General features: G+C 35.5%; 1 protein-coding gene across 5 annotated transcripts in view; it reads left to right on the plus strand.

Moving 5' to 3' along the window:
• The window catches only part of B3galt1 (beta-1,3-galactosyltransferase 1), a 529,565-nt gene that overhangs the window by 177,133 nt on the left and 325,813 nt on the right, over positions 1-26,619 (plus strand). For all 5 annotated transcript variants that reach the window (XM_063259213.1, XM_063259212.1, XM_063259211.1 and 2 more), the window contains exon 2: positions 12,151-12,246. The gene's annotated coding sequence lies outside the window, so the exon portion shown is untranslated. The remainder of the gene's footprint in view (positions 1-12,150; positions 12,247-26,619) is intronic.

Raw genomic sequence — 26,619 nt, forward strand, 5'->3', positions numbered from 1 at the left:
CACACACACACACACACACACATATGCATGCATAACAAACAAAAAAACAAAGAAGGAAATGAAAGAAAAGTAAGCAAGAGCAAAATAAAACACAAAAGCCAAAGAGGTCACCATATGTGAAGAGTAGAAAAAAAGAAAACAGCTTCAGAAGGCCTCTCTTAAACAAATATTGTTCTGTAAATAATTCTGTCTGCAGAGTATGGAGAGAATTGACCTTTTACTTTCAAACTGTTTGATCACATTTGTGTTTTCATTAATGATTCAAGCTGTAGAGTCATCAGGTTGTGGCCATCTTTGACTTTCCTTGGCTACTTTATCATTCCAATCTCTGTCTTCTTTAGAATCCTAATGCCCAACTCAAAAGAAAACCAAAAACTAAGACATTAACAAATGCTTTTCACTTAAGATTCTTCTCTGCTAGGAGCACATGTGCCTTTCTGTGTTGGGCTGATTTAAACTCTTGTACATTGTGAGGAGGTTGACAGTTTAACCTTTTGGACAAACGTTAAGAACATAAATTAAAAGTGATTTAAAGTCATGCTGGCCACGGGATGACGTAGTAAAAAATGCTATTTGTAATCAGGAGACCCTCACAAGATGTTTAATCTGCCATATACCTTGATCTTAGACCTCCAGGCTCCTGAAATATGAAAAATAGGCTTATGTTATTTATAAGCAAGCAAGCAAGTGAGGGAGGGAAGAAAAGGTAAAAACTCATTTAGTAGCTAGAGCTGCAGGGTTAAATGACATCTTTGGGTTGTGAGACCCAGAACCACATGTAAATTTTACCTCATAGGGCCCACATCATATTTATTACTCCAAGACAAGTAATGACTGAATATGTAGAATAATTGTACCTGAGATTTTAAACCAAAACTACCTGCAAGAACAGTTTAAAAATCCTAAGAATAAAATTGGAAAATAGACCAAAGAAAAAGGAAGATGAAGCAGTGAGACACTATAATAACGTGAAAGTGAGTTAACAGAGAAAGGTTTTGACTAAGTCTGTAATATATTACTTCAGTTTTATCCCAATTGTAAGTTACCAGACCATTTTATGGGCACTCTAATGTCAGTAGAAGTGCATGTCTAACAAAATAATAGAGTGCATTACCAATTCTTCTGTGATGACCACTGCAGAGGAACTATTATACCCATTTGTCAATGTTCCTTGGTGTCTAATAGCTTTAAAGAATGGGAAGTTGTAAAAACTGTTCAACATTTTAAAGGTATTATTTCTCCTCGGACACATTTCATTGAATCATCAATTTTGAGTAGGTCATTTGTCCACCCATGCCTTTCCAGTAAACTAACTGAATACAACAAAACCACATTTTGAATGACAACAGAAAAACTAACAATCTGTGAGTGATATTTGAAAGGTGTATTTATTATTTCAAACAGGATTGATATTTTATTACACTCTGAAGATTGAGGTTACCAAAGAACATTAGAATAGAATATACACAAAATAAATATTGAAAATAATAAAATGTGTCTTGCGAAAAAATAGCCTGGAGGACAGAAATTGCACCATAATGAAGACATACTTTACAGTGGATACATTTAGCAAAAGCTTTTTGAAGCTAGTTTATGAAGAGTTTATAGTGGTGTAGTTACGCAAAAATGCTTGCTGTACCAGCTCTAACTGCAACCTTCATTCAGTAATCCCTGTTCCCAACTCTCTGTTCCATCATTTGTAAAATAGAGGACAGGATCAGGTGATCTACATAGTCCCTCCCAGATAGATGGTGTCGTGGTGCTGAGTGACAGAACTAAAATAAAGATAATTTTTTAAAAAATTGAAAAAGACGGCAGTGTGGAACCAGTTTTTCAAAATTTCTTCACATATTTAAGTTGCAGCCTTTCAATTTTTTGGATTATGTACTTTTCAGTTCCAGTTATTCTATGTACTAGTTTTGGGACCTTGTGCAGATCACTTATTCCTCATACTGAAAAATAAAATTAATGATATTATTATATGGGTACATGAAGATTCAATGAAGTAGTACAGACAAAATTTAGTACCAAAAAGAGTTCAATAATGTTATCATTTATTGTTGATATCTGGATGATATATTATTATCCAGCCAAGGATTATTTTATTCTTCAATTCCTTATTTTAAAAATCCATCTGTACTTTTTGTGGATTATTATACTTGACATTGATGTTCCATTATTTGCAGGGAAACATCTTTGCCCCCTGTTACTTATTACTTGGTTATTTAAATGTGGGTTAATATGTTTCTGCAATGGTATATGTTTTTAATGTATTTGCTTATATTTTCAAACTATAAGTGACTGAGAAGGAAATGTAAAAAGTCATACACGCAAAGGAATAAAACACAGCTCTCCTTGTCTTCTGCTAAGTTCTGGTTAACTATCTAGGTCTTGCGTATTGGTGACAGAAGACATATTCTTGGTGATTGTGGTTATATAGTGTTCTGATATAAATAGACCCCCTTTTGATTCAATTCAGAATTTTCACAGCAGTTTTTGCTTTGTTTTCCACTCTGCCTTCTTTTTCCTGCTGAGTTCTTACACATTTTTCTAGAATGCGTTATCTGCCCTGTGGTCCTCTGTAGTCTTGGTAACTCTTTGACATAAACCCTGAAGGAGCGCTGACGTGGAGACTGCCCTGAGGAGCTCTGAAGTTGGGTCATTAAGAACTAACGGAGCTCCTGCTCACTAACCCATACTCCTCAAGGGTTTAGCAGCACCTAACTGGGGACACCCATCTTGAAACTATTCAGCTTTGGACTCTCCTGTTATCAAGCTGGAGTCATTTTAGGCATGATGATTCTCATCTCTTACTACCATGGCACTGGGAAACTCTTATTCCTTCTCAGTCCCTCTCTGCCCAGACCTGCCTGGCTGCTGCAGCCTGGTTTGAAGGATGGCCAGTAAGGTTGTTTTATTCTCAGGTTCCAGAGCAGATGTGAGATGATTCCTCAGTGCAATAGCTATTAAGCATTTTGGAAGGTGTTTATCATGCGACTCCCTTAGTCAGGGTAGAGGGCCGTGTGGGTTATCTTCTTTCTGTTCTTCTTGTATTTCTCTTTCCTTTCAATTGAAGGAAAACCTCCACAGCATTACTTATTTTTTCCACTTTCTCTATGGACTAAACCTTTTGCACTGAATCCTCTAGATTTGGCTCTTGATATTTAAATCCAAGCATTTAGAATATTTTTCTCTCCAGCAGCTGGTACTTGCAATTCAGAGCCATGGTTTTAAAGGCTATTGTCTGCACTGTTGACTTACAAAGGTCAAATTAATTGCTCAGAGACCAAAAAATGTTTTTTATTCTTTCTGAATCACCCTTACCCAGAGGCACAGAAAAAGTGGTCTCTGCTTCTTAAGTCTAATAGAAAAAAGAAAGCTAAAAGAATTCAAAAAAATCAGCACCTGCTTCAATATCAAAATACTCACTACCAAACAAAAGTCACAGCAGAATACAATGACAGGTATTCTGTACATGTACCTGTAATTACCTGTCTCCATATGATAAGAGAAATACAAAACAGTAAGTGTAATGGTAATATGCTTCTATGCTAACTTTAATCTTCACCAATTACAAAAAAATTAATGTTAAAGTGTTTTTCTATAACAGCTACATGAACTGAGTTTGATTTCCAAAATCTTCCCAAGTGAACATGCTGTCTTCGTTCAATCCTCTTAGCAGTGGGCAGCATTGATTCATTTATGTTTCTTATATGCCAAGCACTGGTAATCAATAGATATAAAGAAACAATAGATATGACCCTAAGCTACTAAAACCAGAATTTTCTCATGAACAAAAATATACATAGTATCCCTTTCAGGAGAACCTCCCAATCCCCATTTTTTGTTTTGTTTTGTTGGGTTTGTTGTTGTTGTTGTTGTTTTGTTCTTTGTGTTTTTTTTGCAATAAGTTTATGACTTGGAATCCTCATTTATTCTCTCTGGCAATAATCACTGTAACTGTGTATTTGGCATTTCTTTCTCTACAATGATAAATCTATCATTGTAATATGCCCTAGTTATCTCTAGATAAACAATTTTAAGGCCATGTTCTAAAAATGACTCCTCTGAATGAAAACTACAGTACATAGGAAACATCTGTTGGATATACTTCCAACCTAATAGCTATAATTTTCCCTGAGACACAACTAGTTGATTTTCAAAAACTAGGAAATAACTTCGTTAGGGTAAATGATACAAATTTGGTATAATTCTCTTCTTTGTTTGTTCCTGTAATATAAATAGAACAGAAATCCATCTATCCTTGCAGTCCTTTGCTAATAAAATAATCTTGCAGTGTGACTCTAATTACTCAATAATATGTCAAAATCTAGAGTTGAATAACATTTTACAGTTGCACAAGGGATCTCTCAACACCCCATTTATCTAGGTTTTAAAACAGTGATATTTTAAACCATCTTTATTTTTATAGTCTGTGATCTGATGACAAGTCAGCATGACTTAAAGATGATAATGAGGTTGAAATAAATATACTCTTTGTATATGTATCTAGGAAATATATATATATATATATATATATATATATATATATATATATATATATATTTGGAATGTATCTACAAACAGTTGTCAGAGTAGCTTTTCCCCCAGGCTTGAATTTGGGAGAAAATCAACTGCCTTTCAACCAGCAGAACTTTCTGTGTTTTTGGACAAATTTCACTTTAATTGCTATTGGTTATCTATAATTTGAATTTATATATAATTATAGATTTACAATTATATATTATTGTTATTTTAAAATAGCTCAGTCAGCCTTGAGTAGAATCAGATAACTCATAAGAACAAGCTAGATTATGCCTCCTTTTCCAGGGAAGATACCCAGTGTTATTTTTTATCAGTTTCAAAATCTTTACTAATTTGTCCATTCATATAAGAGAAAGGATGTTCAGACCTCACAAAACCTACCTGCGGATCCCTTAGGACCTCTATCTCTGTCACAGACAACAAGATCCCCTCAATTTGGCTGTCTCTCTGGGACCCTGTTTCTAACCACATTTTGGTCTTCTATGTGAGCCCTTAGTCTTAATGGAAGATGTGGCTCCCCTCAGACATGAACACCAAAGAACCTACGTGGCAGAGTTTTAAAAGTAGATTGACAAAAATTCCCGGATCTTTACATATGAAGATTTTTGCATAAGGGCAGATAATACTAACGATAAGCCAAGACTGCAGCACCAATGACCTACCTGCTTCTTCCCTCTTTCCTTGCTTTTCTCCCTCCCTTCCTCCTTCCCCCTCTTCCTTCCTTCTTTCTCCTCTCTTGTTCCTTTTCTTACTCCCTTCTTCATTCTTCCTTTACTTTTTTCTTCTCTCTTTCTTTTGGAAGTAGAGGGTAATTTTCACATAGTAGATACTACTCTCTCTCTCTCTCTCTCTCTCCAAATATATATATATATATATATATATATATATATTTAAATTTCACGAAAAAATAAATAATACTCTGTGTGTATTCTGTGAATGAGAAAATTCTGCTTGAACAAAATACATGAGAAGTATTCAAGAGTATAGAATTAAATAAAAATCAGGCAAAATCAAGTATGTAAGTATTTAACAACATCTGAATTATCAGAACAGTACAAGGATTAGTGTAGATGACACTTTTACCATTCCAAAGCGAGACGGTCAATTAATGATTATGAAGCACATCTATTCATTCCTACTTCATTTGGGACGTTGAGCATCATTCCTGCGTAATTTCTAAGCCTTCTGTATACATTTGTCATAGTTCATCACAAATGACTTTAAATTATCTTTGTGTGTTTATATTGACTTATCTTCATGGGCTAAGCTATGAATTACTTTAGAGGGAAATTTTATGTGCCCAGTACTTTTCACGAAAAATAACATATAGTAAGAGGCAATAATAAACTTTTGAATTTACCTAAACTATGTATAAGTAAAGCTAATCCCTAAAATGTGAACTTTGGTCTCAGGTCTAGTTCCAAGTATTTTATTTCTGCCTTCAAAATTATTTCATTTCTCTTAGGTTGGTTTTAGTGCTTAATAGATTCATTAAATCAGAGCTATTTAACATTTGCTTGAAGAACAGGAGAGAAAGGTCTCTCTTCCTGAACACAGCCCTGTAGACTGAAGGTCCTGATGTGATGTCTCTAGAAGTTATTGGAGAAGAAAGCTGTCACCATGCAAAAGTTATTGGAAGTCACCTCGGATTTTGTCCCACAATCATGTATCCTGCAGATTGTGATTGAAAAAGTGTTAAGTGACAGTATTTATGAAATTTTTGGAACCTTACAAACTCAATACCATGATTTCTTTGTTGTATTTCTATAATACAATATATATGAAAATGTAAACATGAAAGAATGACCAGAAATACAGAGAATTGATCTTCACATTGTCCGAAAGAAACAAATAAGTATAAAGCAAGAATATTTTTGTTTGTTTAGTTTTTGAGACAAGGTCTTGCTATTAGTTCAGGCTGGCCTTGAATTCATGACAATCCTCCTGCCTCAGCCTCACAATTGCTGGGATTACAGATGTATGCCACCAGGCCCAGCTAACAGTTTAACTTTAGTAGTGTTGTTCTTATTTGAGACAGGGTCTTGCTTTGTAGGTCAGGCTGCCTTCTAATCGCTAGGTAGCCTCAAATTCATGGGAATACTCCAACCTGAGCTTCCAGAATGCTGATATTCCAGACAGCTGAGTTAGTTAGAAATATTATAGGCAGTCAGACAGGGCTAGATCCTTGAGGGAGCTGGCATAGAGGACCACATGTCTTGCAACCTTTAAGGAGACAAATACCTCCCACCGTGAGCCAGATCTCAAGACAGAAGCAAAGCAAATACACTGATATCCCAAGGATTGTTAGTCTAAAAAGTTCTCTATCAGCCTGAGGAAGTCAGGAGTCAGCATCCACCCCACTACAGGAAGAGTCACTGCTGTTAAGCATGCTCACTTACAAGGTGACTTGCTTCCCCATTTGTTCCTGATTTAATCAATTTTACCTGAGCAATTAATCTTACTGGTTAACCACAGTTCAGTCCCACCTTAAGGCCACCTTGTGAGTTCCCATTTTTCCCCACCTTGGACCCATCTCACCTCCTGGGTTTACTCTATAAAAGTCCCTAGAAAAGACAGAGTCTTTGGCAATCCACTCAATACCCCTTCTGTTCCTCAGACAGAGTTTCTGTCTCTCAATAAATATATTCTGATCTTAACCTCCATTGTTCTTAAAATTCATTCTTTGATTTTAGAGAATGTGAATTTGTATCAGACATGTACTAGGTTGGGAGTTTCATTCCCCTATATCGCTGGGATTACAGGTGTGAGCAGGTTGAGATTACTGGTTTAAACCAAAAATATTAAAGTGGAATTGAAGAGTAGAAATTAGAAAAATAGAAGGAAAAACTATGAGTTTTCTAGGAAAATGTTCCATTATGCCAACCTATTTTATCAACTATTTGAGAATAAAAGAAAACATTTTTAAAATATCATTTGTTCAAAGTTTATAGTTTTCTTAAATGTTAACTGTGTAAAACCTAAAAAGACAAGAAATATAATTCTTAAACAAAAACAGGATTTCTTTTCAGTTATTCACTGACCAATGTGAAAAGATACAGTATTAATTTACTTGACTGAAATTTGCCAGTGTTTTCAGAGAGTATGAAGTCTTTCCTAGTGGGGATTGTTCTCTAGAGTTCCAGTGACTTTAAGGTTCAGGTAGATGATCCTTTTGTTAGTAAAAGGTAATTCAAACCTTGCATTGTCTAGTCAAAACCTGAGAAGTTGACTAGAGACCACTGAGGAATTCATACTGTGGACAGTTGATTGACTAAACCTAGAACACTGGATTATTCATCATGGCCTTCTCATTCCTAAACTAAGTTTTAAACTGTTCTCTGTTATTAGCAAGTTCCATTTTAGAGCATTCTTTTAAAAATCATATTGTTTTCTAGTAGACAGTTTCACAAAGTAAACAATTAGCATAGGCTTCCTTAGTTAAAAGTATTGGGAATAATCTTAATTTAATGTCTCAGATTTTATTTTTTTCTCTTACATTCTTTCTTCTGTTTTATGCTATAAATGATATTTCCTGTTTGTAAAGAGAAAACCAGAAAAAGGAACAGGATGATCTTTCATAATCCTGCCCTATATATTGTGCTTGTGATCTCACAACATCAAGTAATGATGTCATGAACCAAAGGAGGAGGTTAGGAGAATTTTTTGGAAATATAAGAACATTAGCTCCTAGATTTTCAGTAGGGGTCTTGTGTAAGTGGCCCCTGAGGCTTTTTTGAAGGGTATATTATACAGTAAAAGCTAAAGTTAACGATGCTTATTATATATACCCTATATATGTCTCCCTTCCCTATTGGGTCAGTATTAGCAGAGTGACTGTTCTTGTAATCCTATAGTCTGATTCTTATTTGGTGCATGTTGTACCCATTTTGTGATAAACAGCAGCTTGAGATCAAACTATAAGTAGTCCAACCTCCTCCAGTGAACCCAGATAGACATAAGACATATTTGTGGGTGACCCGAACATCTGTACCCCATACTCCCATCTTTTTCCAGTAGTACCTTTGGCCTTTGTGTGATGGGAAGTCTAATCTCAAGCTGCTGTTTTTCTCAGGATAGGCTTGCAGGGCTGGCTATTGCACCTCCTGTTAGAAGACCTGATTCTGGTCAAATTTGCTTCCAGCTACAATCTTGGTGCCTCTCAACTTTTGCACTGGGTTCCGCCAGGGCTCAGTCCCTCTCTGACTGTCCACTGATGTCTTTTTAACTGAGGCATCTATAATAATATTGGGCTATGGAAATTTTTATATACATTAAAAAATGGTATTGCCCAGAATGGGATTTCATTAAGAGTATGGGGGAGGTTGTGAAGGGAAGATGCTAATCTGAAAGTATTTTGTGTTAGGATGTCAGTCTAGTTACAGTTATACGCTGCATGTCAAATGTCTTGGCCTAAGCTTGAATTTATTGTGAGTATGTCTAATGCTTCTTGGTAGGAAAGCCTGTAAATCTCTCACTGGCAGCAGTTACCAGACATAGATGCACCTGTCCTCCCAGCTGGGATTTGCTCATGGGAAAGAAGGTGACTTCACACCATTTTATCGTCATGGACAGCTGTAAACATCAAACCGCTTAGGGCAGAACTGATCTAAAATCTTATGATCAAATAAATTCCACTTGAAAATATTTTGCTTTTCTTCATTGGTTCATTAAAAAGTTTCAAGACATAGTTTGATAAAAATATTTTCCATCTACTTTTGTTTTAATGACTTAGTGAACACCAATATTTTCAGATCAGATTAGCTTGGAATTTATTTTAAAGTCCTTTATTCTGTTTTTGATGCAGGCATTATAAAAACAAGGCGTCTCTCAAGTCTTGACCATAACTCTTTGTTTTTGCCCATTTAAAAAATATTTATCTTTTTGGCCCTGAGCATAAGCCCAGAGTCTTGTGCATGCTTTGTAACTGCCCTACCACTGAGCTAATCCCCACCCCCCTCCTCCCCTGACCTGTCCTAAGTCTCTTCCTCCCTTCCTCCCTCCTTCTTCCTCCCCTACCTCCCTTCTTTTTTATCTTCTTTCTTTCCTTCCTTCCAGGCAGGATCTTAGTAAGTTGCTCAGCCTGGCCATTTGAATTGTCTATTTTCTCCTTACAGACTGAGCTCTGTATGAGTTGGTCTATCTCTGTTTGGTTGTCACTTTTCTGTATCAGTGGGTCTATTTCTAGGTAACCATTACCTTCTCTAGCATACTGCCATTCTGCTAATTCTGTGTATATTTATTTATGCTTGTTCAGTCCTTCCTAAGTGGACAAATATTTGAAAAAATAATGAACTGGTTTTCACTGAATACGGAGATAAAGATCTCTAAAGATTACCAGATTCAAAATCATTCTAAAAACTGAGAAGAGACTTTGATTTTTTTTTTGAACTCAGTTATAAATGAACTACAATAAACTGTACAGATTATAAGAGCACAGTTCCATGAGTTTGTCAGGTGTATGTACTCATGTAACCAATATCACTGTCTAAAGGTCGCACTTTTCTATTACTATAGAAAGTCCTCTCATACTAAATTATAGTTAATTTCTTTCAGCAACTGTCCTGATGATTATTATACCTTATTTTTGCCTTTTCTAGAACTTCATATAAATATTCCCATAATGAATATGCCTTTTTATGTGTCATGTTTATTTTACTCAGTTTTAAAGTTTTCTGATTTATACATACTGTTCTTCTAAATAACTGGATTAAGGAAAGTCAAGAAATCTCCCATGCTGGAACTACTAGTGGACAGGAAGAGATTTGGAGAAGGGGTAACAAGTGTAAAGGGAGGAGTTGAGGAAATTATCAAAGTATGGAACAGGAATATGAGAATATGCCAAAAAGAGACTCACTATTCTCTGTAATTAATGTATGCTATTGGAGACCATTTTCATGGCATCAGTTATCATGGACCCCTACAGTGAGTCCCCAGTCTTCTGCCAGACTTATGGCACAAAGAAAAATAGAAATAGACAAGAAATACAAGGAATTGGGGTTTTGGGTAATCAGTGTTCTCTGGGAACAAAGACCAGGAGTTTCCAGCTAGCCACTGTTTTATGACCTAGTTCAGTGGGAGGGGTGTGGAGCTTTCCCTGGAACAGCATGGAAATAGTTGTTGAAAGGGCAAATTTAACATCATAAAAGATACAAGTTAAGATTCATCCCCACACCTGGGTACTATTTTTCCCTGTGTTGTCCTCAGAAGACCTCATCCTGCCCCATGAGTGCCACAGGCACACTGATCATCAAGATCACAGTAGTGACAAGTGATGGAGAGGAAGCAGGATTTCCGCATTCCAAAACTGCCCACAAGGTGGGGCAAGGAGGGCTCTAATTCCTGGTCCCTCAATATACCAGTAAAAAAGGAGAATTATCCATGAATAATGAAAGACTGTGCTATTTAAAACAACAACAGTAAGAACAACAATGTCTGGAGAATTTGTCAGACATTTTCTATCTCTAATGACTTGTTCTTACAAATTCTAAAGATACACACATTGATTCTTAGTAAGTGAACTTTGGAAAGGCCATCAAACTCACGTAGTTCATTATTATAATAAGACACTTCATAAGCAGATTGTTTGAGGAACCGAGCTGAGAAATGGGGCACATTCTAGAGCCAGTAGCACAGCCTGGGCTCCAAGCCTTTCCAGCTCTACATATTCCTATGCCATTGGCATCCTTTTTCCTTAAAGTCTCCTGTGTATGATGATGTATGCATAACAGGCCATAAAGTTAAGAGCTCCCAAAATAAATATTCCCCTGAAAGTCTTCTTTAAAATACATCCTCAGTAATAGTAGTAGTAACTCTTTAGGGCTGTAAAGGGTGGTGTTTGGGTAGAATTGCTAAGTAAGTTTACAAAGAAACATAGTCAGTTTGCAGGCAGTGAAAAGAAGCTTGCCAAGGAAAGCCTGTGGAAAATGGATTCATCGAATTAGAGCAGTCTGTGATCAACTGCCAAAGCCAGCTTATTTTCTTTGCTAGTTCCAAAAAGGGATGGCTGGAACTTTGTGTTGATGGAAGGCTATCTCACAGAGCATGCTGGCAGAGGATACTTTTTACCGGCTCAGGTCAGCGTTATTATAGACTTGATGGGGTACTTATGGCACTGGTAGGGATTTTTAGGTCAAAAAAAGTGTCAGTATAGAAGATTAGGGGCCAAAATGTGCTAGTTTATCTCTGAGTAGAGCAAAGTAATAAAACAGTTTTAGGGAAGCAACAGAGACAAACTGCTTGAACCTAATAATCTGCTTCTATTGCAGAATTCTTGGTATTACTAATGAGACCACAATACAAAATTTTGCCTAGGATAAAAAAGCGAATAATTGTGGAAAAGAGTTAAGCGTGACTTTTTAACAGGAAAAGACGTTTATTCAAAGGTAGATAAGGAGACGATTATAATATGAGAAAGTAAACTGTTTTCAAATTAAGTCTTCTCCAAATACAAATTACTTTGTCCAAGACAGTCTATTTGCAATTTTGTGGCAATTTTATACAGTAGCAAAAGGAGAATTTGAAGAACTTGCCTGAAGTGCTCATGTAGACTGAAACTTTCTAATTACTTGTTTCTAATTACTTGTAATTTTTTTTCTTTTCCCTTAGATCTGCTGGAGACTCTTCAAGAGTTGCTCAACCCAGGAGTGGAGAGATTCAGTGAATGCTTTTCCCTGATAGGAATGCAGAAGTTTTCATCATAAGGTAACAACTGGTTTCTGTCTTTAGTTCTGTGTCTTTAGAAATGTATGAAAAGTGACTTACAGTAGGCAGAAATATTAAGGGAGCAACAGATACTTTGCTTTTTGAAATCCGTACAGGGTTTCCTGCTTGAATTTATTTATAGCTTTGTACCATTTCTTGATTTGTATCTCCCATGTGAAATATGCCCCAAAGTAATTGCTCAGCATATATTATTCTTACCTTTGAGGTCAGATGTTATATAGAAGCCAGGATAATTGTAAAGCACCAGCCGGCTACTTTGGAATAGATACAGCATTAGCAGAGAAGATGGTAACATCCCTGTGACACCCAGAAGAGGTGAAAGATTGGCACTGCCTAGCAGCTCTGGGATTGGAGTGGTCGAACCTCAGGACATCTGTGAATGATAGTGTGGGGAAAGTTCTGTGGGGAGCAATAGTTGCTTTGCTTTTTGACATCTGTACAGGGTTTCCTGCTTTTTGTACATCTCTATAACTGAAGTTTGGATTTCTATGAGGTTTTAGATTTTTAAAAAGAAATGATCCTTTAAGTCCTACATTTTCACATAAATTTAGTTTTATCCAACATTGCCCAATGCCACTGATTCCTCCTGTCAACAACTTAAATTTAGAACGTGTTCCTTTTTCCTGTTCATCCACAGTGGTAAAGAAGCTCTCCTCTAGAGGCCTCAGGGGGATGTCTCCTTTTGGGCAGGAGCTCTTGTCATTCCAGAGCTGTGAGAAATCTTACCCAAACGGTCTGCCCCTGGGATTATAAGGATGCCCCATAGTCTAAGATAGTTGTGTACTTTAGATCTCTGGTTTACTCTGCAGAAGCTCTGATTCCATTATCTTAGTGTATTCATACAGAAAATGATTAAGGATTCAGTGGTTTGGGGCCTGACTCAGATCCTGACTGAACACTGGTAGGTTTCAGAGTGGTGGAGCTGCACTCTGGGAAAACCAGCAGTGTCATCACAGATGCTGACACCTAAGGCGCCTCAGAAATAAGGGGGAACACCTGCAGTGCCCATGGCATCACTAAATAAGACTGGCAGAAAACAGTCTGTAGCTACAATTCATGATTTGGGAGTTGTTTTATCATTTGCAAGAATTTTTGTCTTATCTTGGCTTGGTTTGGTCTTGCAGGTTTTGTGTCTTAGGTTTTGCTTTTGTTTTATGAGCTAGAGAAAGAAAATGAGAGAAGAGGAAGATGGAGAGATTAACTTTTTAAAATTTACAAATCTTAGTATAGGTTTAGGTTTAGGTTTACAAAAAAATGAATTTGAAATTTCCATGCAACTCTCTAGCCCAATAGTTTCTTTGGTTGTTAACATGCTGTATTAGTATGATACACTTATTAAAATGGATAACCCAGTATTGTTATAGACTGAAGCTCAGGGTTACATAAGTGTACCCTGTTCACATTGTATCTTCTATGAGTTTTACAAATCTGTAATATTTCCATCACTGTCATATCATACAGAATATTTATTGTGCTCTAAAAATGCTCTGTGTTGTTTTATTCACTTCCCCCTGTCTCAGCAGAAACCCCGGCAGTCTCTGATGTTCTTTTAACCTTCTTTTTAAGATGTAATAAAGTAGGAATCATAGCATACATAGCTTTTTCAGATTTGCTTCTTTTGTTGAGTAAATGTGCTTTAAGGTTCATGCATTTCTTTCTCTCTCTCTCTCTCTCTCTCTCTCTCTCTCTCTCTCTCTCTCTCTTTCTCTCTCTCTCTTCCTCCCTCCCTCCCTCGCACTTTCTGTCTCTCTTGAGGGTTTGTTTCATTGCTGAATACTATTTCATTGAATGAATGTCTTAGTTACTTTTCTTTTTGCTAAGACAAACCCACTATATAGTCTAGCAATTATAGTTGCTGTCCTCCTGCCTCAGCCACCTAAGTGCTGGGATTACAGAGATGTCCTACTACGCCTGGCCAGAACTTCTTTTAAAGTTACTTACTTAAAACACTTGCCTACAGATTTCTGAATAGATGTGTTTTTGACTCATTGGGACATAAAGAGTATGATACTGGATCAAAAAGTAAGAGTGCACAGTTTTATAAGAAACTGTTAAACATTCTTTTGCAATAGTGGTACAACTTTGCATTCATATCGGCAATGAATAAGGACTCCTACTGTTTTTCATCCTCAGATGTATAGTGGGTTTTTCAGTAACTTCTGCTTTATTTATTAGCTAACTAGTTTTTGCAGTGCTGAGCATTGGATCCATGACCTTTTGCATGTTAGACAAACACTATCACTGAGCCGCATCTCCACCTGTCTTATGTTTTAATTGGTTAAAATCTAGTTATATTGAAAAGAGATTGTGACTCTCCAGACTACTCTGGATTGTGAGCTGCTTGTATCTCTTTGAGGACTGATACATAATAACATTGATAAAAATTTGAACTTTTCCTAGCAAACCTATAATGTTGTTGTGTTTTTTGAAACACATGTTATACTTCTGAGTGTGTTTGTGTGCCTACTATGCTCTCCTAAGAGTAAAAACATGTTTCTAGTAATGCATCACTGAAATGAAAATGTGTAGAGCATATCAGAGTTACTTTATTTCTTTCTATGAAATGTGCAGGTGCTATAAATCTTAATATTAAAATTACCCATGTTTAATCCTATTCAGTGCTAGCTTTCTGCCATGAAGAACAATGTCATATATATAAAATTAAACATCCCTAATTTTGTATACATGATCTTTTATTTAAATGGCTCAGTGTATAATTTTTGCTCTTTATGATTCCATGATATATAATACTCATTCCATTTGCACATATTCATTATTTAGATTTTGAATTTTGATCTGAATTATCTTCATGTGAAAACTGAAAGTGTGTGAAAATAGAATCTTGGAACACTTAGAGATGGCAGAAAAAACACTTAGAGATGGTAGAAGAATATTGTCCTTTGAGGATGGCTGTCATTTTCTGTTCAAAGCTTTAGTGCTCTTCTCTAGAGACTTTTCTAGATCCCTTCCCAGCTTTTCCTTCCAAGTTAGGTCCAAGTTTTGAAGCAAGAGTTGCTTCCTAAAAGAATTGCCAGTCAAAATTTTTCAATAAAATGACATGTGTAGTCTACCAGTCTACCAGTGTTGCTTTTCTCTCTTGGAGAGAGAGAGAGAGAAAGAAACAGAGAGAGAGAGAGTATATTGTATGTTACTAGGAATTATGTACTGGGACTACAGGTTAGTGTCACCATATCTGCTGTTTTGCAGTCAGAAGGAGGATGGTGAATAAAGCATGTCAGAATATTTGTAGAAGGACAAAACATTTACTTATGACCATTAAAAGGAATTCATATCTTTTAAAATATGATCACAGTGTAAGTTGAACCTTTGAATATAAACATGAATTGCTTTCCCAGAATAAGAAAATGGGGTCAGAGGCACTTCAAGGATGGGGCCACATATTCTTGAGTAAATGGACCAACTACTTTTCTTTCATAGTTTCAATGTCTTTTGGAACACAATTATTGTTTACATTTTAATTCTTTCAGTTCATGTTGCCTAAATCGATCATTAATTATAAAACATAGATCATAGGTTTAGGAAACCAACAAGTATTTCATAAATGACAAAGAAAAAAAAAAAAAAAGGCTAACTTCTTGAGATTTGACTGAGGAGTGGAAAGATCAGGCTGAATCTGATAGTCATACTGAGCTCAGCCTTAAATTCCAGAATAAGAAGTTTTGACTTATCCTTACAGTGAAGGCTTCTGAGAAGGATAATAAGAAGATAAATTTAGGTTTTGAAGAAGAAAATCAGCCAACAGTAAAGGAGATGAATTAAAAACAGGGAAAGCAAGAAATGCAATTAGCATGCTAATTAGCTCATTACCATGAGCAGGAACCTGGACTAGGCTGTTGACCTCCTTGGGAAGGCTGGAGAGGGAGGGTGTTGACAGAGAAGGTTTCTAAACTCATTAGGTTAATGGTCATTGATCACCTTTCAAGTGCTGGTCAGTAATCTAGGCCAATGAGACCACCATAAAATCAGAACATATTCTACCAGGGTGCTGTGAACTGCTTCCCTCTCATTCCTCTGTTGAAATCCTAATCTCTGAAGGCATAGTATTAGAAGCTGAGACTTTTGGAAGATATTAGGATTAACTAGCAACTTGTAAGAAGTGGCTAAGGAGCTAGCTCTCTCTTTCTGCCATGTGAGTTTACAAGGAGACATTGGTAGTCTGTACCCTAGAAGAGGGAGCCCCAATGTGCCAGCACCCTGATTTCAGATTAGGGGCCTCCAGAAGCATGAGGGGTAAATTCTTGTTATCTGTATGCCTGGCATTTCTGTAAACAAAAAGAATATTAAGCACTAAACATAATTAAATAAATCCAATGTGTTAAAATTTAGAAATGTTCTGCTTAGCAGAAAAAAAGGGGGCTGGGGCCATGAGCAGTGTTACAGTATCAAGCAGGGCCAAAGGAACAGGCCTCCGCAAGGAGGTGAGATTTGTGCCAGTATTTGAGGAAGGGAGTGAGGGAGCTCTTGCCCTGAGCAAGGGCATTCCAGGCAGAAGGCCAAGGAAGTCCAGGAAAATAATAATGGGGGCTTGAAAAGCCAGTGGAATCTGAAGAAGGAGCATTGTGGTTGTGAAGACCATTGATGATTCTAGCTAGAGCAGCTTTGATACCAGCGTCAGATATCCTGGTCTCTGCTGCTCAAGTGTCAGTATGCAGGAGAACAGTAAGGGTAAAAGGACTCAGGTTTTTTTTTTGTTTGTTTGTTTTGTTTTTTTTTAATTTTTAAAAAAAAATTTTTTTAAGAAGCAAAATAGAAAAAAGGGTAGAAATAATACAGAATTTCAAAAAAAATAACAGTAAGAAATCAACACTAGCTAATATATTATCTTAGAAATAATTGTTCGAGTTATAAAATCTAAGCTTATAAACAAGCAGACAAACAATGACAGCACAAAGTATTCTTTTCGATGAACTAGCAGAGAGGAGTCAGGTTTGTCATTTTTGTTCCAGGCTAAACCTGAAGAAGATGCAAGGATTGGCATCTCAAAGTATGTGATATGTAAACATGAATATGTCACAATAAAACTGAATCCTCTACGTAACTACCTCCCCTCCCACAAAAGAAATCAACACAAAAGCTCTTCAAGCTCTAGGCTTAAATGCTTTTTATGTGGAGCAGAATAGGGAGGGTCTTCCTAAGCAGCATGCCCAAACATCACAATGGATTTTGACCTCTTGTAGCTAGCTACTAAGTTGAGTGTTAACAAGGCCATATGGATTTTGTTAATCTAAATAAAAGTTTTCCACTAGCTTTTCCATGAAGGTTCTTTTCAGCCAGGAAATTAGGGAGAGTTGGAAAGGGAACAAGAAAGATAATTTCAAGGAAGCCCACCATATGATTTTCATATAAAATTCTAAAATAGAGAGGTCTTGCATTCTATACTAGATACTAGGTACAGGAAAAATCCAAACTGACATAGTCTACGCCAGCCTTGAACTTAGTATATGTCCCAGGCTGGCCTTGAGCTCAGGATCCTTTTGCCTCAGCCTTCCAAATGCCAAGATTACAGGTGTTCAACACCATGCCAGCTATCCGAGTGGTTAGTTTTCAACTGTACATTTAAAACACATTAATAATGCCTTCAAATCTTTCTTGGGTAAAAAGTGTTGATAAGTTTGAAAGACTAAAATTAAATATGTTAGAATTCAAACTGAAGGTGTGGCATCCCCTTTGCTCTACCTGTCTGCTCTGATTCCATAACAAGGTACAGAGGTGACATAGTGAGGAACTGAGGTGTCTGTGTGCTTTCTGGGGGTGATACTGCAGTGCTGCTTAATTCACGGAAATCCCCTAACTTTCTTTGGGTCATTATCAAAACTTGGTTTATTAACGTGCAAGGCTTTCTAAATGTGACATGTCACTTTTTTTTCTTCAAAAAGCCCAAGAAACACATGGCTAAAATAGGGTTAAGAGTGGAGCCCACTATGTGATAGTTTCAGTAGCTTCTTACTGTGTATTTTTAAAGGTTTGTAAGAATTCAAGCAGAGCAATGACTCAATACTCTCAGTTAGAATTTTAATGATAAAAAGAGTATATAGAAACCAGTGATTTAAAATTTGGTACAGTCAGCCTTGGTTTCTGCTGTCTTTATAAACCAGAAATAATATTGAATATTAAAACGTTTTCCTGGGCCTAGGATTTAGCTCAGTGGCCTAAACGCCTGCCTAGCAAGCATGAGGTCATGAGTTCAATCCCCAGTACCAATAAAATAAAATAAAATCTTCACGAGATAAAATACTTTTCTATGTTATATAACAGTACAGACCAAGAAAATCATTTACAGAAGTGGGAGTTTAGACATTTAGAAAAATAATGCATTTCAATATAAAGGCTGGGCTTCTTTGAGAAAGTGTGCTAATGTTGACATGAGAGATGGCAGGAGTTAGCTGAAAGTTATCTGGTAGTAAGGAGTTTTGTGAAGGAGATCAGATGTGTGTTCAAGGTCAGCCCTTAGCCCTTTCTCTTTCTTCTTCCTTCAGATAGCCATCATCATGCCTCCTGTGAAAACCCACTTTCAAGAATGCATCAGCTTTTTATAATTTCTAAACAATGTGAATTTAAATGGTAATAGATTTAAATGCTATCTCCATTTAAAATAATTACAAAACAGCCTGTTTACTCTGTATGTATGATCTGGGGGACTTTATTGGTCATTTTTTGATTTAGAGGTTTCACACTTGATTATTTTTACTTCTGTTTTATATTAGAGGAACTATATGTGGTTCCCATAATTGTAACATGATGCGGTTCTCATTGCTTTTAATTAACCTGCTTTTTCCACAATTGATGTGGCTACATTCATAAGCAAATCAAATATTCTGGTTGCACTAGTTTGTGTTATTTTTTACTATTTATTGTGTGATACCTACATTGTTATGTTTCAAATTTAAAACATAATCTCTACACTTTCATAATCTATAATAAGTATCACAATTTTTCCTTGAAGGCATTGTCCTAGAAATTAATTTTTTAAAGGCCATGTCATTGATTTTGTTCATTGGAAGAGGAAAAATATCAGTCATAAAATGAAGATAGACAGGTAGTATATTTGTTATTAAGAGACTCAGGGATTTGGCAGTAAAAATAAATCTTAAGAAAAAATTGGCATATTATATTAAGAGGAAGGGATTGGAATTGTTATATTTGACAGCAACCCTGGCAACAGAATAAGTAGTTACTTAAAATAAAGGCTTTTAAAAAGCTTTTTATTTCTATTAGTCATTGTAATAGGATAAAAAACAGAATCCTTAATTTTTATAAGCACAGATGTATGCATAAGTTTTTTGCTTCAATCACAAACTACTTAAGACTCATGCTTTATAGAAGCAAAGTAAGAGAGAAAATAACATTTATCAAACATCCAAAGCCCCCACATTAGGGACTGAAATAAATTGTTTTCCCTTTCCCAGCAAAGAGCAGAGAAAGAACAATTTGGATGGAGGATAGAAGTTAACTAAATGAGTGTATGTGGCTGGGCTGCAATCTAGAGGGACCACAGTGAAACCAATGTGATTATCTATCTGCTCTACCGCTGGAAAACTTAGGCAAAATCTAGAGTTGAGGGGTCCTGGGTGCATGTGTGTGTGGGTGTACCTGTGTGCATTTGAGATATGATCCAGAGAGAGGCAGATGGTTTTTGTTGCTTTGGGAACATCACTTCACCTTCTTGCATCTGAATTTTTCTGAGAAAAACATCCACTTAATGTCACAATAGCCTTACAGGAACAATTTGATGGTTCCTGCTAAAAGCCTGTAAGCACTCTCAGGATAGAAGATCGGGTTTTACAAAGGTTTCACCAGCCTCTGTCGATCTTAATTTAAGGAATTGAAAACCTGATGGGCTTATTTACCTATCCATCAGTTACAGAGAACAGAAGGCAAGAATAATTTTCAGAAATTATTAAAATGTTAGTCAAATCACCAATTACAGATTCACTATTCAGTGGTAATTCTAAACTATGGGTTCAGTGTAACTCTCCAGAATATCTTCACCATTTTAAATAACAGCTAAATAGGAAACATTTAAGTGTCACAAAATGACCTCTAGAGCAATTTCTTATACTGTGGTTTTTGTTTGTTTGTTTTTCTGAATTGTGGATGAGGGTTCAGCCATATCTGAGCTGCAATGATTCTTGAATATGTTGCTGGTACCAAGAAGTTTTTTGTTTTCACTAGAGTAGCAACTACTGTATATAAGAGGCTGTAGGCTACACCAAAATCTTACATTAATCAACATTTCATTACTGTGACAAAATCTATGATACAGACAACCTAAATAAAGCAGGACAGGTTTTCTTTGGCTCATGACTTTATAGGTTTCAGTTCATGAGGAGCTGGTTCAAAGGCAGATACAGAACAGAAGAAGGGTGTGGCTTAGGTGAGCTGCTTAACTGTAGCATCCTGGAAGCAAGAGCAGGAGAAAGGCCATAGAGGAAAGAGTCACAGACCAGATAGAGTTCTGAAGGTCATATCCCTGTGACTCACTATGTCTCTAATTCTCCAACTAGGTCTCTAATTCTAATAACCTAATAAGCTATGAATTTGTCAGTAGGTTTCCCTGACTGAAGTCACAGTCCTAAGAATCTTCACCTGGTCCAGAAACAGCCAAGATCATCAAGCATAGGTATTATAAATTGATTGAGGAGAAGAAAATTGCTGTTTTGTGCTTGTTATTAAAGTAAGCATACTTTCACACTGATATTTTTATGAGCTGCAATGATTCTTAAATATGTTTCTGGTTCATAAAAAGATCAAGATGGCTGACCATCTTTTGGCTAATGCTTTTAGGGTTTTTAATTCGTGTTCTGATTCTAACTTTCTCCTGAAGTGAGTATCCTAATCTTTTAAAGAGTGATTCATGGGAAGAGGTTGATCCCAATAAAATAATTAATTATAAACTCATTACTAACAGTTGATTGTCAGAACCACAATACTTTACTGATAACGTCTGTCATCCTATCTGTGAGACCATTGGCTTTAAATTGAGACATTTAGATTAATCACTAGTTTGCTTATAAATTCCTAAAATAGCAATAGGATACATTTTTAAATGAGCATCTATAGAGTCAATAAGGTCATGAAATTTAGGATATTTTTTAATAAATTAAAGTGTAACCATCAATTAAATAAACACTTTTTCACTAACTATATAAGGTTCTATGTCTTCAAAATAAATGGAAATAAGCTTGAATTCACAAAATGAGGGTTATTTTGATGTCTCAATTGATTTGCATTGCTATATCTAAACACATTTTTCTTTGAACTTTTCTAATTTTCAGGTTTTAGTTTTTTTCCCACTAAGTCTTTCAATATACTTTCAAAAATATTTCCTGATTTTAAAATGCAAACTCAAAGGTATCAACAAAACAAGATTAAAAAAATAAAAACAACTATACATTTTATTTACAAAAAAGAAAAGACAAACAACATGAATTTTATACCTGTCATTTCATTGTAATGTGAATGTGAAATCAATTTGATCTTTCCCAAGTTTTGAAGCCTTTTTACTCTTGAAGAGATCTCTGAGTAATGCTAATTAATATATATTAATGCTAATTAATATCCACAGCAGCAAAAAAAGAATGTCAATGAGGCTGAAGCAGCACTGGGTTGCTACTATAGTAATTAAATACCATGGACTGTACCTGCTTGCAAGCAAGTGCCTGCTTGCTTCTTGACAGTAAGCCTTCAAAGCAGTGTTGATCTTGAGATAAGTACATGAACAAATTGCATATGACATTTATGACAAGACTCTAGAGTGCCATTTCTGTTCTAATTCCTAAAAGTGTTAATGCTTGCAAGTTTTAAGTATAGTAGTAAAGTAAGTATGAGGTCTCACATGGCTCTACATTTTATTCTCTTTACAGTAGAAGCAATAGATAAAAGACTATGGATGGTTCATTCACTCTTTCAACAATATTTTTTGCAAATTTCATAAATCATTTCATAGTTAATGAAAAACACTATACAGAAAAGAACAAAATGAAATGAGCAGATGTAACAGAGTGCCTCCTTGATGTCAGAATGCTATGGAATTCCCAGGAGAAAAATAAGCAAAGGCAAGGGAAGCATCCAAGCAAAAATAACCAGTATGTTGCAAGGACAGCATCACTGCAATGTTCCCTGTGCAAAGCTGTAGGACCACAAAGGCAACTGAAGAGGATTTCAATTAATATTTTGCAACAAATTATTTCATGATGCTTTTAAAGTTAAGGTTATTGACATCATGCCCACTAAAACTTCTGAAATGTTTTCTTCATAACCCTTCTTCTTACCCAAACAAGGACTGATTCAGGTATTACAAAAGCTGTTGCAAGTTGTGGGTAGACCTACTGGGCATTTGTGGGTGGTTATTTTTGAAAATTTCAAAGGCATATGTGCTTCAAAACAAGACTTCAGAATATCTGCTTCCCTTCACTAAACCACCAACAAGACTTCTCCTGAACACAAGCAGAAAAATAGAAAAAGCCTACTAGTAAGCTTTTATTAAGGTAGACTCTTTAAAATCTATTTAAAACCTCTATGTCGTATTTTATAACATAAAGATGCAATAGTTTGGAACTAAATAATGATCTCTAGCCTACATTTCCAGTGACATCGTCCAACACAATTCATATACTTTGGTCAAGCTAGCAAATAAAAACTTCCCCAAATGCACCTTATGTTACATCATTTCCAACAAATTCCCCTAATTTGTCCACCAATTTATTTCCTGTCAAATGACCATTGGCATCATGATACCATCACTGACAACCTCATTTCAGAGTAGACCTTTGTTTTTCAATTTTAAAATCATACAAGCCTTTTATTGCCATTCTGTATTTTTGGATCCCTGTCTACTTGACTTATGAAATTTTAATTATCTCCATTATGTTGAAATTTCAAATGTACTTTTATTATGTAACATTGTTATATGCGTTGGTTCTATTTACATGCCAGATGTATTTACTTACTTATATTCTAGGTGTTTGTCTTTCTAATTTACCTTTGAAATCCTTTGAATTCAGTGTGTTTAGCCCATATTCAGTGCTGAATAAGTGTACATTGCCAGCTGATATAATAGAATGGAGACTTTGCAATAACTGCTAAGCACCAGAAGTGCCACATCATCATCAAGAACCTCCTGGCTCCCCGGGTTAATGTGCATTAGGTATAATTCTAAAGCAGATTAATTACCACCAATCATGAAGAACTTAAAATACTCCAAGAATGTAGAAGCTACACTTGAATCACAATGAAGTTTAAAAAAATCTCTCTGCCAAGCCTATAGATTGTCTACTGTTATTTAGTTGGCCTTATTTATTTTTTGGTAATCATTTCCTGAGAATGTGCAATTCTAATTCTAGTACAGAGTCTGTATCTTAGGATTGAGTTATAATTAGCTCTGCATTACACATTGTATGCAATTATATGTCAACCATAAAATAAGCACTAGCCAGTTTTCAGAATCAGAAAAGAAATCACCTTTAAGGTATTGCTTTTTCCCTTTTCATTCTGATTGGTTTTCATGGGAAATCAAGTTATAAAACCATTTGGTACATAAAGATATGTCTTTTCTCTTAAACTAGTGGTAAAGAAACAATAGAAAGAAAATGGTGTGTTACAAAGTAGTAGCTTCCTTTAAATTCTGTTGATAGCTAACTGATTGATGCGTCAATTAAACATAATTCATAGAGTCATAAGAGATAATAAGTACATATTTCTCTATGTACCAATGCGGAGGTAGTTTGAAAATATATTAAGAGAAAAAATAATCAAGGTAGAGACCAGTAGGTAGGATATACTATACCATCTGTGTAAATATAAGTAAAGCAGAATACAGTATAAGTGATCTGTATATATGCAAAGGATATGTTGAGAAAATAAGACAATGCTGGTTATACTGATTGACTTTGGAAAGGAAAAGAAATTATTAAAATGAAGAGATAGAAAAGAAACTTTTAAATGAATATATTTTATGGACTTTTATCTTCTAAATTTTGAATCACATAAATATATTTAACTAGTATAAACACCTTTAAATTAAGAAAAGATAAACAAAAGAATTTTCAGTGACAGAACCAATGAAAGTTTTCTGAAAAACAGACTTGTATCATGCCTGTAAGGATCTGAAAAAAATATCTTCAGAGCTCTTCCTCTTAATATTGTTGACATTCACAGATCTGTCAGTGTTAGACTCCAGGATCTGAGCAGAGTCGTCAAGGAGGTAGAAGATGGAATACAATATCTTGTTCTCTATGGAAGGGCATGGGAGTAGATACCAATAATCTACATACTCATGAGGTTTGAAATTTGAGCACATTTTCAAGACAACTCAAGGAACTCAGCTCACAGTTCACAAATGCTTCCTCTATAAGACCTGGGAAAAAGGAATAGTATAAGTAAAACAAAAAACAGCTTTTATATCCTATGACTGCTGAGCAAATGATCATAGATAGGGATGCACACACTATTTCCATTCTTCTCTAGAGCTCAAATACTAACTGAAACAATACACCTCCTGTGGAATCTTTCCCAGCACCCCTTAGCAAGTATAAATTCTCCATCCTCTGTGCACCAAGAGTAAGCATTATTTAAATGTTTTAAATATTTTAACTTCTAGCACATAGATCATCATGGCTCATGGCAACCTGCTTTTGCATATAGCTGCTTTCCTTAAAGTCTTTTAGTCTTTTTCATCCTTACATCAGTAGCATGTGTTGCAGTAAAATCCATGGAGTAGAGATTTAGTATTTTTGAAATGAGTGAATGACTTTGAAAGAAAAAGGACACTATGCAAAATGAAAGACTAGCTATAAGATGATTTAGAATACAATTTCATTTCCTGAAAAATGAATTACCTGGACTCATAGGAAAAAAAATGGAGTCCAGATATACTTAAGGAAAAGTGTTGGGTAGGAACCTTGATGAATTAATAGAAAAAATTAGTTAAACAAACTTTTATGAAACAAGGAAATAAAATTGTATACAGTAAGGTATAAAATGTATAACCTTATACCAAGTCATGCAAGAATGCAAGTGATAGCATTTCAGGGAGATAAATAAGACTTGGAATGTACTAGGACTTCAGGAGACAAATCATGCAAATATCATAATACAAGTAATACATGGCATAATAGAAATATAAATGAAATGCTACGTTGCTTGACTTTAACATATGGCTTGGATTGGATAGTGGAGGTGATTCTGGGTGGGAGAATTAAAACAAGTATGAAGCTATATATTTCATGGTGTGTAAAACAAACATCTAGTTTCACTGATTGGAGTGCAGAATGCATAAAGAGAATGAATAGAAGATCAAAGTAGACAGATTAGGCAAGGCAGACTGAATGTTTTACATAGCTACCATTCGAGGACTGTAGTTAGTAGTAGATATGCAACGTAAACATTCAGGGCCATGATCTTAGTGTGCTTCAACAAGACTAACACTATACCCCTGGAACACAAAAACTGTCCTAGAGAAATTGTCCTGTATGTCTTTTTAAAAATGATTGATCATTCAGAATTTTAGTTTCACTGCAGGAACAGAAAGATCAATGAACAGGAGATAGCAAACTTGGAGGTAAAATAAATAAAATGTGAAATTTTAAAAAGCAGAATTATGCACAATTATTTAGAAAATGCATGTAACATTTACACTAACTTAGAAGAAAAATTGCATTGCTATCTTATATATCAGTAGCTAACACGAAAAGGGAACTAAATGAGTTTATAAAACTGTGCATAAAACCTTTGACAATTTTATTTAGTAACTGTTAAATATCGTCATTCTTATTTCCTTAATTTCTAAGGGCAAAATATTGTAGTTAGCAAATGTCTTTGGGGGCTGGGGATTTAGCTCAGTGGCATAAGCGCCTGCCTTGCAAGCAGGTGGTCGTGAGTTCGATTTCCGGTACTGGAAAAAAAAAAAAAAAGATTAAAAAAAAAAAGAAAATGTCTTTGTTTAAGCTCCTTTAACACAATGCCTCAGACTGGGTGGAATATCAATAACAGAAATTTATTTCTTAGAATTCTGGAGACTGGACGTCTGAGATCAGGATAGCAGCATAATCAGGCCCACTTATGGGCAGTAGACTAACAACTTCTTACATCCTAACATGATGGACAAAGGAAAAAGAACTGTTTTAAAAGAATACTAATCTCATACCTGAAGTTCTACTCTCCAGAGCATTAATTTTCCACAGCCACACACCTAATGCCATCCTAAACATCCAAGAATTTAATGCCATCACACTGGAGGTTAGGATTTAAACCTATGGAGGAGGTTGGTGGCTAATATGTAGCTCATAACAGTAAAAAATTCATTTTTATTCAAAATAACTTCATTTACAGATG

This window comes from Cavia porcellus, unplaced genomic scaffold (genome assembly GCF_034190915.1).
Source record: "Cavia porcellus strain 051 isolate PalLab524CR breed Dunkin Hartley unplaced genomic scaffold, mCavPor4.1 scaffold_12, whole genome shotgun sequence".
NCBI lineage: Eukaryota > Metazoa > Chordata > Mammalia > Rodentia > Caviidae > Cavia > Cavia porcellus.